Genomic DNA, 14043 nt, shown 5'->3' with positions numbered 1-14043 from the left:
GACTGAAAGTTGTGAGAGCAAGAGAATGTGAAAACACGCAAGGACTAGGATTGGGAAACACTGTTCTAGAAGGTTCTAGAACTCCTAAACACCCAAAAAGTCCCTCTACCTGAAGACATCTGCCTCAGAATCGCTCACTTGTCCTTGTCCTGGCCATGTCCTTGTCTTCTTCTTCTTGTTCTTCTACTTTTTGAGGTTAGTCAAGTCAGGACTTGGCAGCGTCTGATCTAGAGGGTTCTAGAACAGAGGTGTCAAACTCGATTACAGAGGGGGGCCAACATTAAAAACTGTCCAAATCCAGGACCAGATGAGGTCAAATAATAAAAAATCCAGAACAAACCGTACAGATTAAATAGAGACACAATAAAAATCAAATATGTTTGAATGATTTACCCGTGGAACGACCTCAGAAAGGGAAAGACTGCTTCAAAGTCGGAGGACATATTATCTCGAGGGCCGTACACAGTTTTATGGCGGGCCAGATGTGGCCCCCGGGCCTTGAGTTTGACACACATGTTCTAGAAGGTTCTAAAATAACTTTCCTTTTGGTTTTTCTTCTATATTCTTATACGTTCTGTATATGGGCAAGGAAAAAGGTCTTGTGCCAGCGCTGTATACACACAAACGCTCCCTCAGTCAGGTGTGAGATGTGGCATCAAAGTGACGTTTCACTGTTTCTGTTCACAGAGACCAAACTGAGGCTGAATGACATCATCGACATCGCTGAGGCGACGCTTTCAGGGACTTTTTGAAGCAGTTTGTGGTGAGTGAAATCCCTCAAATCTGAATCTCTGTTGTCCTTTCCATTCAGTTCCTTCATTAGAGGATGTTGAACACACATATGATGTGTCTCTGTGTGTCTCAGTCAATGCCTGCACTTTGGATGTGTGTGTGTGTGTGTGTGTGTGTGTGTGTGTGTGTGTGTGTGTGTACCCTGTCCTGTCCAATTCAAGAGTCCCAGGCGATGTCGGGATCTTCACAGCAGACAGATCGATGGCCGGGGACAGAGACAAGGGTCGGACGGTCCTCTGGGGTCTGTCGGTGACATCTCTCGCCGCAGCTCGCTGACCGGGCCGCCTGCTGGGGTCAGCTGTCCCAGCAGGCCGCTCCCTCTCTCTCTCTCTCTCTCTCTCTCTCTCTCTCTGGCAGCAGTTACCAAGGTGACAGCATGTCAGCACAGCCCCACAGCGCCACTGAAGGAGGAGGAGGAGGAGGAGGAGGAGGGGGGGGGGGGGGGGGAGGAGCAAGCACGGAGCCCAATGCATCACCAGCTCTGATGGGTTTGTCAATACTGCTTACATCCAGAGAGAGCCGGCCCTGCCATGACACACACACACACACACACACACACACACACACACACACACTTTCACCTGCGAAAACACACAATATGTGCGACACATGCACCAAATCTTTGGCATTTGCTTACAATTACAAACCAAACACACAGTTGTTTTTGTCATTTTACGAGGACAACGAAACTGGCTTTAATTCATTTTCCTGGAAACTTAACTGCCCTTAACTGCTACCTGTCTAACTCCCCCAAAAGATATTTAACAAGCAAAGCAATCGTGAAAAGTCTCTTTTTGAAATAAGACGTTATATTTAAGCCTTGCAACATAAGAGTGACGTTGAAATTAGCTGGGAAAACTCATTTTTAGTGAGTGTTGTGATGTTTTGTGTCTTGTGATGCTCAAAAATAGTATTTTCCTCCCTTTAAAAGTAGCATCTTTTTTTTGTCATCCTGTTTGTTTCAAGTGTATTTAAGTTTAAGTTTTTAGTTCTATAATTGTGACACTGTTCTAGATTTAAATCCACCAGCTTAAAAACCTGATGACGTGTCAAAAATCTGAGATGTGACTGATGTTTTCCAGACTGTTCCAAGATGCAGCGTCTAAAACAAGCTGCTTTATCTCACTTAAATCTTACTCTTTAGGAGGTGATTGTGTCTTATATTAAGTGTGATGAGACATTTTGTGCAGTGCAGTACGACGTTAATGCGACACACAGTGTGTCGTTGCCTTCGAAACACTGCAGACACTCAGAGAACTCAAAACCAGAGTCCCGACTGTAACCTGACCCGACGAAAACACGGAGAAAAGCCTTAGTCTGCATTTGTTGCTTTCTGGGATTACACTTACAGCAATCATAGACAATCAAGACATTTAAAACAATAAAAGAAGACAACAGAGATGGAACTCAACCTAACTTCAACCAAAACAACCACACATGCTATTACAGTACACATAATACTCTCCATTTATCCACACTTATTCTGAAATGATCAAATTCAACATTTAATCATATATATAAATGTATAAACTTGTCTTGTGTTTTGATTACAATTGTCTCCATGTATATGTTTTAATTCTGTTCATATTAATTCTGTTTTTGTTATTTACAGATTCATAAAATCCACTTTTACTTTGAAATGTTGAGTGACATCATCCTCGATATTTGTAAAGGCAACATTGTGACGGATTATCAAGCGATCATTTTCATTTCTAATCACTAAACCATTCTGCCGCCCCCCCGAATTGTTTGGACTCTTTTCACTTGACCCCGCCCCCTCCTGACCAGACTAGAAGTTCACTGGCGCCCCCTCTGCTGACGTTCTGTTCTAGTGCGTAAAACAGTCACAAAATAAGACGCGAGTCATCGTTCTGTCGCCGTCACACCGTACGCTGCCGTTCAGATCTGTTGATTTACAGTGGGGGTGTCAATATACAATACGGCCCGTTGGCCAAAACCGACCCGCCGGAGGGCCCAATCCGGCCAGAAGGATGACTTACTTTTCAGTTCCGGATACCTGTGATTAAATGTCATGCACGTGTGTAAATGATAAACGTAAGCATAATATTGTTGAAATTGCACTTATTTTTCCATCTTATTTTAAGGTTATTATGCTTTTATTTTATGTCTCCGGCTCTGGGAGTTTGACGGCCCTGATTTACAGTATCGTTGTTCAGCGCTTCATATGTTTATTTCTTACCCAGATTGAACAAACAAACACACGCGTGAAACACAAACAGCTGCATGCACACGCGCACAAATAAAATTTGTTTTAGCCGTTGCTACGTTGACATGAACATACATGACATTTCCTCACTGCACACACACACACACACACACGGAGACACATGCATGTGACAGTCTGGTTGTTTGAGGAGACAGCATGGATTACGCCGCTGGAGCAGGAGTTGAGCGCGAGTGTGTGTGTGTGTGTGTGTGTGTGTGTGTGTGTGTGTGTGTGTGTGTGCGTGTGTGTGTTTGCAGGAGCGGAAAGAGACAGAGAGTGTGAGGTGAAGGAAGAGGAAGCACGCTTGGGCTGTATGACTCTGTATCTTATTAACCGAGAGTGAGAGCAGGCACTGGAAGAGCAGCAGCAGCAGCAGCAGCAGCAGCAGCAGCAGCAGCAACAGCAGCTATGTTTGGCTCACTCTGGCCTGGCGGTGTAACCATTTTCTAGGCCACGGACTTAATAGATTACTAATGAGGGTCCACTGGTATTTCCAAGTTATACATTAGACGCAGGAGCCTGAAATGAGATCATTTGCTAGTTCCGCACATTTGACGTGTGAATGCGAGCGTGTTGTGGTTGAATGGGGGGAGGAGGAGGAGGAGGAGGAGGAGGAGGAAGGGGTCACAGCTGAGCTGGTGCTGCTACCTCTGCATAGTGAGGTGTCATAAGTCCAGACGAGGAAGGTGTGAGGATATAAAGAGATTCCTCCTCGATGACCTCGCGACATCCAACCTGACCAATCCTCTTAGCGAGAGAGAGAGTTGAGCTCTGCCCTCGCAGGAAAACCTTTAATGTCAATGTTTAATGTCTGCAGAGGGAGAAATACTACGTGTGTGTAGCCTTTAGAGAGTGTCAGCCTTTAATAGCGCTCACAGTCTTGTGGTCGCTGCAATAACTTCCTCGTCCCCCCGTGTTTACAGTGCATTTAAGCTGTAGGCCCAAGTCATGACTTACTCGGCTCAACTCTGCACTGTTTATTTTTACTTTCCCATCAGATATAGTTTACGTACCTGCTCTGACGAGGGTCAGAGGTCAGAGGTCAGAGAGTGTCGCCACGGGAAGACTCGAGAGTGCGACGAGCGACACAAGAATCCAAGCGAACAATTACCGAACAGTAGATCAGTGAACTCTTACATGCTTTTTCCCATTACTATGTTTAAACGTACAGTATATAGTATACAGGTTATAAGAATATCGTGCAGTATAGAGTGTCTTATATCCTTTTTTACGGCACAATCTAGAAAAAAGATTAATTTTCACCAACTCTATAAACACACCTGAGCAAAAAGTACTCAAAAAATTTTAAAATCTGGTTAAATTTGTGAAATGAACACTGCATTTTTTTCGGACTTATCTACGAAGATATTTTGACTTGTTTCAAGAAAACTTAACAAGTGCCATTTCCTTAGATAGTTTAGCTTGAAACAAATAATAGTGGTTATATTTTCTTGGTTTTTTTAAAGAGGCATTTTTTGCAGTGTTTAGAAATAGGTCTTAGTTCAAAGTTCACTTGGCTCGTCTATTTTTGTGATTTCTGCAGAATTAGTGCTACTTTATATCACGACTAAAAATGCGATATAAAAGGACTCATAACTTCAACAACACGAAAAAAAGAAGATGAAAAAAAAGCCTGAACATGTGACCTATAAACACACACATACACACACACAGGATGTCCATATAAGGAGCTGTCTATTATTCCCCACTTACCCCAACCCTTTACAGATAATACGACAATCACTTCTGCTCAAGGAGATGAAAGTGAGGCGGAGTCAACACCAATGAAAACCAGCAGCAGTTACGAACTGCAGCTTTAAAGCGTCTTCGCAGAGCAAACACACACACACACACACACACACACACACACACATGCAGTACAGCCGCTTCGTACTGCAATGGCTTCTGCTGCCGTTTGAAAAGCCTCCGCTCGCTGAAATAAAAGTAATTAATTGGTGTTATACACCAAGGACATAATTATCTTTTCCAGTAACTGGCACATATTTAATTACCAGTAATTGTTCCCCGAGCCTTGTTCAAAAGTGTTGTGCGCCAGACAGTTCTGATACGTTATACACTAATCCTGCTCTTGATACTCAGTCAATTAAGGAGAATGTATGTCAAAGAGCGAGCATGTAAACAGCACTGTGGAACACACACACACACACACACACGTGCGCGGTGCCTATAGTGGGCCGTCGTGGACGTCCTCGCTCCACACCGTCCTCTCCTCTGTCTCACTGACGTGTCCATCCCAGTCCTGTCCCGAGGTGTTAATGCCTGACAGAACGGTGGAGAGTCGTTGGAGATGATTTGGTAACAAAGGCTGCAGATACTGATTAACGCGCGGGGTTACTTTCTAGCCAAGTGGCCAGGGCCCATTTAAAAAAGCATCAGGAGCTAAATTTACTCCCCTGAGCCTCAGGGTGTGTGTGTGTGTGGGGGGGGGGGGTGCGGGGGCTCGAGTCTGCGATGGGGCCCTTGAACATGAGAACAGGGTTTAATAAGTAAACAGGCAACTGCAGAGAGCACTGCTTGTGATCAGAGCTTATTTGCCCGTCCGAGGCCCTGCTACGCGCTGCTAGCTGATTAGCCCGGCCGATTGTACCTTGTAATTGCGGTGGCTTGACCCCCTCTAGGCAAATATTAGATTTTAGTGGTTTAACCTTTCTCGTCGTCAGAGCACGGGGTAAATTGCCCGACCAGATGTTAAGGAGCTCAGCGGTAGTCGCAGCCTCCCGTCTGATCAGCAGGGAAGAAGAAGAAGAAGAAGAAAAAGGCCACAGATTGAACCTTTTCTTTCTAATATTGTCTCAATTTCCTCTGAAGCTGATTTCTCTCGGCGGTTTCCTTCCCGAGAAATTGTCATACTCCTCTGCGATGCTTATCCGCCTCATCGTCTGATGTCTGGAGTTCCAGGCCAGACGTATTATTCCAAATCAGCCCAGTCACACTCATTAGTGAGGGACAAACCATCGGCGTGGAGATCAGTGGCTGATATTAACCCGGCAATCAGTCGCTCACTTCAGTCACTCCCGTCGTTTGTCAGCTGGTGTCTGAACAGGTTCTCGTTCTCACCGCTGAAGCTGCTTAAAGCTGCAGTGTGTAACATTTAGGAGGGTGTGAGTATGCGATCCATACGTGCGTGTGTGTAATCGCTTTAACTGTTAAAAACCAAGCGTATCACAGACGTCACGTTTGTGCGAGTGTCGTAATTACGTGACAGTTTGTGCTATCATAAAAAATACCAACGGTTTCTGGAAGCTGATTTGTTGCCGGCGAATCAGCGTAAAGCATTCATTTTTAAAAAAACAACAACTTTAACACGCGGAAATCTGGTTGTGTACAATTACAGTGGTTTTTTTAAAATTTTTCTTCATTTTAAATGGGGCAAAAGCACAAATTTATTGCACTTTTATGGTTAAAATAAGCGAAAAAAGTCATTTTATTGCTGGCTTATTATACGTACAGTTACTTCTGAAGTGGAAGCAAACTAAAACGACAGACATCCTTTCTGGCGTGTAAAGGCCGCCGTAGTTCCTCAACCAGCTTGAGAAAGGGAGAGAGTCACTCATGCAGCCCAAATCGGATTTTTAAGCATATCCAGATTGTATCTATAGCTCGATGTTTACAACAGTCTGAACAGCCAAAAAACACGTGGATTCAAACCACATACGGAGATGGTTTCAAATTGGATTTGGATTGGATCGTCTCGGTCACTCAGAGAGGATTTCAAAGTGTCTTCTGCAACAACAACGATGACGTAGATCAGGAGAGACGGAAGTTTCATTTGAGGTGCGTTAAATAATCGACACAGTGGAAGACAACAGTTTAACAGAGTTCTGTCGTCCATTGAGTTTACTTTGTTGAGAATACTTGGATCTGATCACTTGCGGTATATAATGTGAACAGTTGATCAGGAAGTTCAGATTCTGATTGGATATGCTTATAAAAGGAAATGAAAATGCACTAAATGTTTGTAAATGTTGATTTTGGGAGAAAAATTACAACTAATATCTATTTTTGATGAGAAAGAAACTGCAGTCAAACTGCGAGTGTCGTCTCGCTGTACGAGAGCCAAGAGGATTCATTGTTCCCTGAAGTCATCTGACTTCAATTCATCCGTCTGTGTGTTTGAGAGAGAGAAAGAGAAAACATCAGAATCGCAGACAAAGCAGTCGGCTCGTCAGTGTTGCTAAACTGTTTGGACTCTAAGCTGAGCACAAGGTAAATGCAGCAATTATACAAAACCATCGCTCAGATATATATATATATATATATATATATATATATATAAATAAAAAGAGAGCTGTGTTTTCCACCAAATCCCTCTGTAATGAGGCGGAGATTGATGTCACTGCACGCGAGACAGAGACAGAGAGTTTGCTGGAAGCATCCATCCAGATGAAATGAAAACAATATGAAAACAGCCTCTGAAGAACGGAATTTCCCCCCTGACTTTTCAGATCTCGCCTGGCATTTAAAAAATTCACCCAGATACGTAAATCTCCCTCGGCCGCAAACCAAACAGCTGTGTCTGGTTTTGATCATGCTCTGCAAACATGAAGGTGTTGGTGGAGCCAAAAAAAAGAGGGATTTCATCCTCTTCTCAACATTTTGGAATTTTTGAATCACATTTACGGTATAAATGGGGACGGTTTCCTCGTCTTTAATGTGTTCACACGTGCTCGTTTGGGTGCGTGGGCCTTCAGGGAACCTGCTCCACAGTCCCACAGGCCATTATGGTGTGTGTGTGTGTGGGGGGGGGACACTTTTGAGCCGGACGATGTGCGGATGGCAGAGGGGCCACGGAAGTTTTTCTTGGGTCGTTCCCAGCAGTTTCCAGAGATCTCAGGTGTCTCATCGTCCAGTCTCACTTTCAGCTCCGCCTCCGCCCCCCCTCCCTCCCAACAAGCATCTCCAGGCCCCAGTTCACCCAACGCTTAATGGCTTCCTTCCTCCCCGTGCCTCTAACCTGGGAAAAAAAAAAGAGTTGGATAGAAGAAACGAAGGAAAATAGTCATCTTTTCATCCCAGCGATGGACTGAAGTAACCCTTCAGCTGCAGAGGAAACCCAATACTGCCTCCAGCTCACTGTCTGAGACAGAGAGGAGAGGGCAGGGGGGCGGAGGGAGGGGAGGGAGGGGGGGTTTAAGCAAAGTGGTTCCATGTGAGCGATGGAAGTAAAGTCTGGGAAAGACATGGATCCACACCCTGAACCAAACCACCTTACAGAATCCCAGGCTCAGGTCTAGAAATGGGGAAATGTGTCACCGTGATCATTCTGAGCAGAGATGTAAACATTTCCCCTCTGTCATTCATTTACTTAATGATTTTAAACCTATAGAATATGAGTTCTCTGTCTTTCAGGACATCAGAGGACATCAGAGGACATCATAGGACGTCCTGTGAGTGAAAAATGAAAATCTGCAGAAGAACATGAATAATCAAAAGGCCCATTGCAACCACTAAACCATTATTTAGTCATTTTAAAAGACCAGTGGCTAATTTTAAGTGAAGGTCAAGGGGAAGAGGTGGGTCTTTAAAAGTGGTTTAAAATGTTCAGTGTTGGAGGCAGATTTCACTTCCATGGGTAACTCGCTCCAAAGTTTTAAAAGCAGCCTGTAATTAGACCTCAGAGCTCGGGATGGGGCGTGAAGAAGAAGTTCAGTGAGGTAAGAGATGGTACAAACCGTTAAGAGCTTTAAAAAACAACAATTACAATTTATAAACCTATTATAAAATGAATAGGAAGCCAGTGGAGGGAGGAGCAACTCTGTCAGGAGGGGGCGGGTCTAGAGAAAAAAAGGGTGGGCGAAATGAGCTTAAAATGAATTAAAAACACAATATTCCATCATGATTTTGAAATGAAGATACTCATGATATTTCACGGAATTCCAAAGTAAAAGTTTCTGTTTCGATATGGAATGATGTTCATTTCACAATAAAATGATATTTGTGATGCAAAAACAGTCAAAAACACAGACATAAATATAAAATTAAGTAAATTACTTTAATTAAAGCACTACACATGCAGGCTTATGTAACTTAATGTTGAATGTAATACATTTAATAGGGTGTATTATTACAATGATAAAAAACATATAGTATTATAGTCTGTCTGAGACGAGGCCACCAGTTTTCATTATAGCATGATATGAAGTAGTGGGCCACATTTAATTGATTGGGGGGCTGCATGTGGTCCGCGGGGCCACTGGTTTGACACCTCTGAACTAAATGTGCTCAGGATGTGTCTTCACAGACTGCTCGTCTTCAGTTTGCAGCGGGTCATATATTTGTATGTTCATGTGTTTCTGTGTGAAGCAGTTTTTTTTGCCGCTGTGCTTCTTCAGTTCTGACCTCGCCGCTGATTTCCTGCTTTACCTTCTTCCTCTCTCTTGTTTGCTGCTGCTTCTTTCTATTCTGATCCTTTTTTGTCGTCGTTCCATCTTCTCAGTTTATTTGCGTCTCACTCTGTGATCAGTGTCACTTTTATTTGCATTTATCTCCCTTTAGCTTGTTGTCCTGCTGTTCTATTTTATTCTAATCCCTTGCCCCCTCCTTTTTTCTTCTTCTATCCAGCTCTGTGCCGTTGTATTAGCTTCAGTCACAGTCATTTCTGTTCAGCTCCACTTGACTGTTTTCTGTTTTTAGTGTGGAAACCCTTTCACGCTGCCTCCTGAAGCTCAGGTACGTGGCTCCCCTGTGGAGCCACTCTGAGGAGGAGGCCCTAATATCTGCAGACATCTATGGCCGCCGCCCAATCTGTTGCACGCTCCGTTCATTTCACGCACTGCCAGAAGTGCTTTGTAATTACCCTGATATTGATGAAGGCTGATTCCTAGCAGGTAATCACTGGCAGTTCAGCTGTTTTCCAACATCTCAGCAAAATGTCTCTATCCATTACCGCTGGCAAATTAATTTCCACTCAATGACCGTACTTGTTGATGATCCGCGGACGGACGCGTGTTTGAGGAGGCAGATCATTGACTGAGCTCCAGGACGCAGCGTTTCCCCTGGTTTACCTCACACAAAGATCACTGTGGGCGTGAGTTTCACGACGCTGCTGCTGCTGCTGCTGCTGCCTCTAATACAAGTCAACGCAGGGGTAGTCATCATGGAACAGTGGGTGTAATATTTTTACACAAATACTAGAATATAATATCGGCTCGCCTCAGCACGGCACGGTTAAGTTGTGTTTCCACTAGCATAGTACCTGGTACCTGGTACCTGGTGCCGTCACAGGAAGAGGCTTCCGACACAAGAATCAAGCCGAACAATGCCGAACTGGAGTTCAGTTAAAAAGACTTAACAATCCTAAAAAACGTGGGTTAATCTCCGACAATCACCAGGGAAATGTGTAAAATCTCAATATTTAAGAGAGGAGTCTGGTGTATTTAGACATCACAAACCCAGTGACTGTGTGAGACAGAGTCTGTGCTCCGGTCATGGAGGACGTACTGAACAAATCTGTTTCATGAACTGATTCTAATGATTCAGTTACAATGAAAACAACTTGCTTTACAAGTCACTCGTTTGTGTCGCGCGTAAAACAAAGTCACCGCAGTTTCATGCAGCCGTGCAGAGATGACTCCGCCCACGTTGAGGCGGTACTATTTTGTAGTGGAAAACCAACCTAAACGGTGCCATTGCCGTGCCGAGGAGAGGCGAGCTAGGACCATAGGTGGAAAATGGGCTGTAGTAAATTTTAAAAAGAAGTCTGAGGGAACATGGTGGTAAAGGGAATGAATGCATTCATCAATTGCATTAATTGTAGGAATGGGAGGTTGAATATGAAAATGGAATTTAATATGAACTGGAAAAAAATGAAAGGAAAAGTGGATCAAACATGGACATTGCAGTAGAAAACGAAATGTGAGTAGGAATATAGATAGAAAATGAGTCAAAAATATGGAATGAATGAATGAAAATGACTCAAACCGTTGGAATAGGAATAAAAAAGTATTGTCATTTCAAGTGCAATGTTGATTGAAATGGAAATACAAATGAATTGGTGCACGCTGAGTCTACACTGAACATTTATGTGTGTCATGTGCATACAGAGGGACCCAACATCCACCTCAGCTGACATAGGGCGAAAGGCAGGGTGCATCCTGGTCAGAGACAAACAACCATCCACTCTCACACCTACGGTCAATTTAGAGCGTCCATTTTACCTAATACCCATCTGGATGAAGCCGGAGAACCCAGAGGAAACCCACGCACACAAAAAGAAAGGTCCTTGTGGCTCGCCAAAAGTTTCAATAATGAAACAAACCGAGAGACTCCTGCACTACACCAACATGTGTATCATGAATACAGCAACTAAGTACATTAAAGAAACATGGTGTAAATGACCACTTAGACTTAACTGTACCATTTTTACCGCCTGTTTTTCATGTATTGTGCTGGTCCCTTTCCCTTCCACCACTGCATTAAACGTGCTTTAAAGGAGTAAATGAGCTTGAGCAAAGTGGCCCTTTGAGCCTCCGTGTTTGTAAAGCGACCATAATGGATTCTTTAGAGTCGCGAAATATAGGCATGACAGCCATGTTTCGGCACGACGGGCTTATCCCTACGCACGGCGCTAAGGATATTAAGGAATCAGCGTAAAGCAGCATGGAAATGATGACTGGAGCAAAGCCTCAGCTCACTGGCATTATAAGCCCTCAATTCTCCAGAGCGCGCCATCCTTGGGAAAAAAAAGAGAGAGGGAAGGAGCAGCAGACTTGGCACGGCTCCACAGTGTGATACCCTCCATTATTTCATTCCTCCACTGCTACAATTAGAAGGATGTTGCTCAATTTTGGGGACGGGGGCGGATTGAGAGGAGGTTGATGTCACCTATTGTGGCGTTTCGCTTCTTTAAGAAGGTGCTGGAATCCCTGCTGTGTGCATGGGGATCTGTTGAAAGGGTTGACTGTGAGCCAGCTCGCTCGCTTTGGCACAGAGCTGCAGCCTCATTTGAAGCCCTGATGGCACATGCCACGCACGCAGACCTCCTCATAACTTAAATCCTTTCACTTGCACGTCACAGCTGTGTTTTCGCTATTTTCCACAGCAATCGCTGATGTTTGCTTCTCATTAGCGCGGCCTATCTTCTCATTAAGTGAAAAAGTGGCTCGAAAGATGAGTAAATTGCAGTTCGTAGCCGGTTGAGTCGCAACAGTATGTTGCAGGGTTTGAGCTCCACCATAGAATATCTCCACCCGATCCACCCACGTTGCCTTGCCTGTCAGGGAAGGACCACGGCGGAAGGATGATTAATGTCCCACCTCTCACCCCCCACTGTGAATTACAGACCGTGGGTCGAACCTATTTTTCTTGGTGAGCAGGAGCATGCTTGTGGCTAAAAAACGGGGCAAACACTGTTTATCATCGGCCCGTCGACAGCCGTCCTCGGGGCAAATTAACCACGCGGCCGCATCGACTGGCACGTGCCGGGAGTCAGTGCCCCTTCACTTTGATTAATCTGCCCGTGTTCCTGTTCCAACTCTATCAAAGTAATCTAAGTGAAGACACGCCATTGATCTGTAAACACAGCCCATTACTGTATACACACACACACACACACACACACACACACACACTGCAGGTGACTTTGTCCTCAAGTTGTGAAGAAAGAAAATTAAGAATGTGTCTTTAACAATGATAAATCCTGCGTGTGCCATTATTCTGAAGCGTGATTCATAAGCTTATAAGATATGACATGAACGGTTTAATACTTAGCATCCATTGTATTTAAGGAGACTGAGTCACTGTCCTTCATATGTGCTGAGTCATGTTGCAGTTTGTTCAAACTAAACAAAATACTGTCCCATGTATGTGTATGTGAGGCTCGAGCTCTATGTGATGACTTCTAATGACACAAACTCATGTTTTATTATTGTGTGTGTATTTTTCTGTCAATAATATGTTTATTAAAGCAGAGTTTTGTTTTTGACATTGTTATATTTAATTATATCTACACACACACACAAGAACACACTAAAAAAAACAACATTAGTACAAAAAATAACAAAGTAAATTGATTTATTTAAACTAAATAGCATGTAACTCACATGAATATTTACATTATCCCTCCTTTGTCTGTACATATTTACATAAGACTGAACAAAGTAACCATGTAAACCCAAATAATAAAATTTTTTTAACTATGCAACATACTGTAGCATTGGTTGAGGATCTTTTCTTTTGCAAGTCTATGTTCCTTTCATGGAAAAAAGGACAATTTTTGTCATTTTAACCACATTTTTTCTTTTTGAATTCAGGATTAGTGGCCGCTGTCGATTCACAACCTCCAACGAAGCTCCAGCCGTTGCTGCAGCCTGGGATATTTCACGTGTGCTGAATCGCTGCACATATTGCTCGTATAGCCGCACCATGTGGCCACCATGTTTTGAATTTCACACTGAACAACAACACGAAGGACGGGTTTCCAAAGAGCTGTGCAGGCATCTGTGATGTGATGTCAAAAAAAAGATGAAGAAAGGAGAAAAAAATAAGCCGTGTAATTGCTTACTATTGTCATGTGATTCTATTGTGTTACATGTGTGTTCTTTATTATAATGTACTTTTAACAGTTGGCACTTCAGGCAGATTGTGAGTCTTTGTGGCCGATTGTCATGTGGCTTGAATTATTGTGTGAATTCTCCTCCTTTAATCGAATCAATTTAATTTGTATAGGCTTTTTGGTGCGCTTTAAAAATCTGGTCATGATTTGACGTCCTCTGTCTTCAGACCCTCTGATCAGGTCAAGAAAAACTCCCCTGTGAAATAAACTGCAGGAAGACAAATAAATGTCATGTTTACATTTGTATTGTTAGCTATCTTGTTTACCCTGCATATATTTGTATTTTATTTCAAATTTATGGCTATTTTTTGTCCTTTAACATTAATCAAATTTCACTACATAAACAACATCATGCATTATACATAACTAAAAATAAAAATAAAAATGAGAACGCAAATAGCAGCTTTAATCAAGCCATTCTAAAGTTACAATACTGTCACGTGTCTCTGAC

General features: G+C 43.3%; 1 long non-coding RNA gene across 1 annotated transcript in view; it reads left to right on the top strand.

The window, feature by feature from the left end:
- LOC131450593 (uncharacterized) overlaps positions 1-717 on the top strand; it is a 153379-nt gene extending 152662 nt beyond the window's left edge. The window contains exon 7 of the long non-coding RNA XR_009235501.1: positions 688-717. This is a non-coding gene — a long non-coding RNA (uncharacterized LOC131450593). The remainder of the gene's footprint in view (positions 1-687) is intronic.
- The last annotated feature ends 13326 nt before the right edge of the window (positions 718-14043 follow it).

The sequence above is a fragment of the Solea solea genome, chromosome 2 (genome assembly GCF_958295425.1).
Source record: "Solea solea chromosome 2, fSolSol10.1, whole genome shotgun sequence".
Taxonomy (NCBI): Eukaryota; Metazoa; Chordata; class Actinopteri; order Pleuronectiformes; family Soleidae; genus Solea; species Solea solea.
This window is presented reverse-complemented; position numbering and strand designations above follow the sequence as displayed.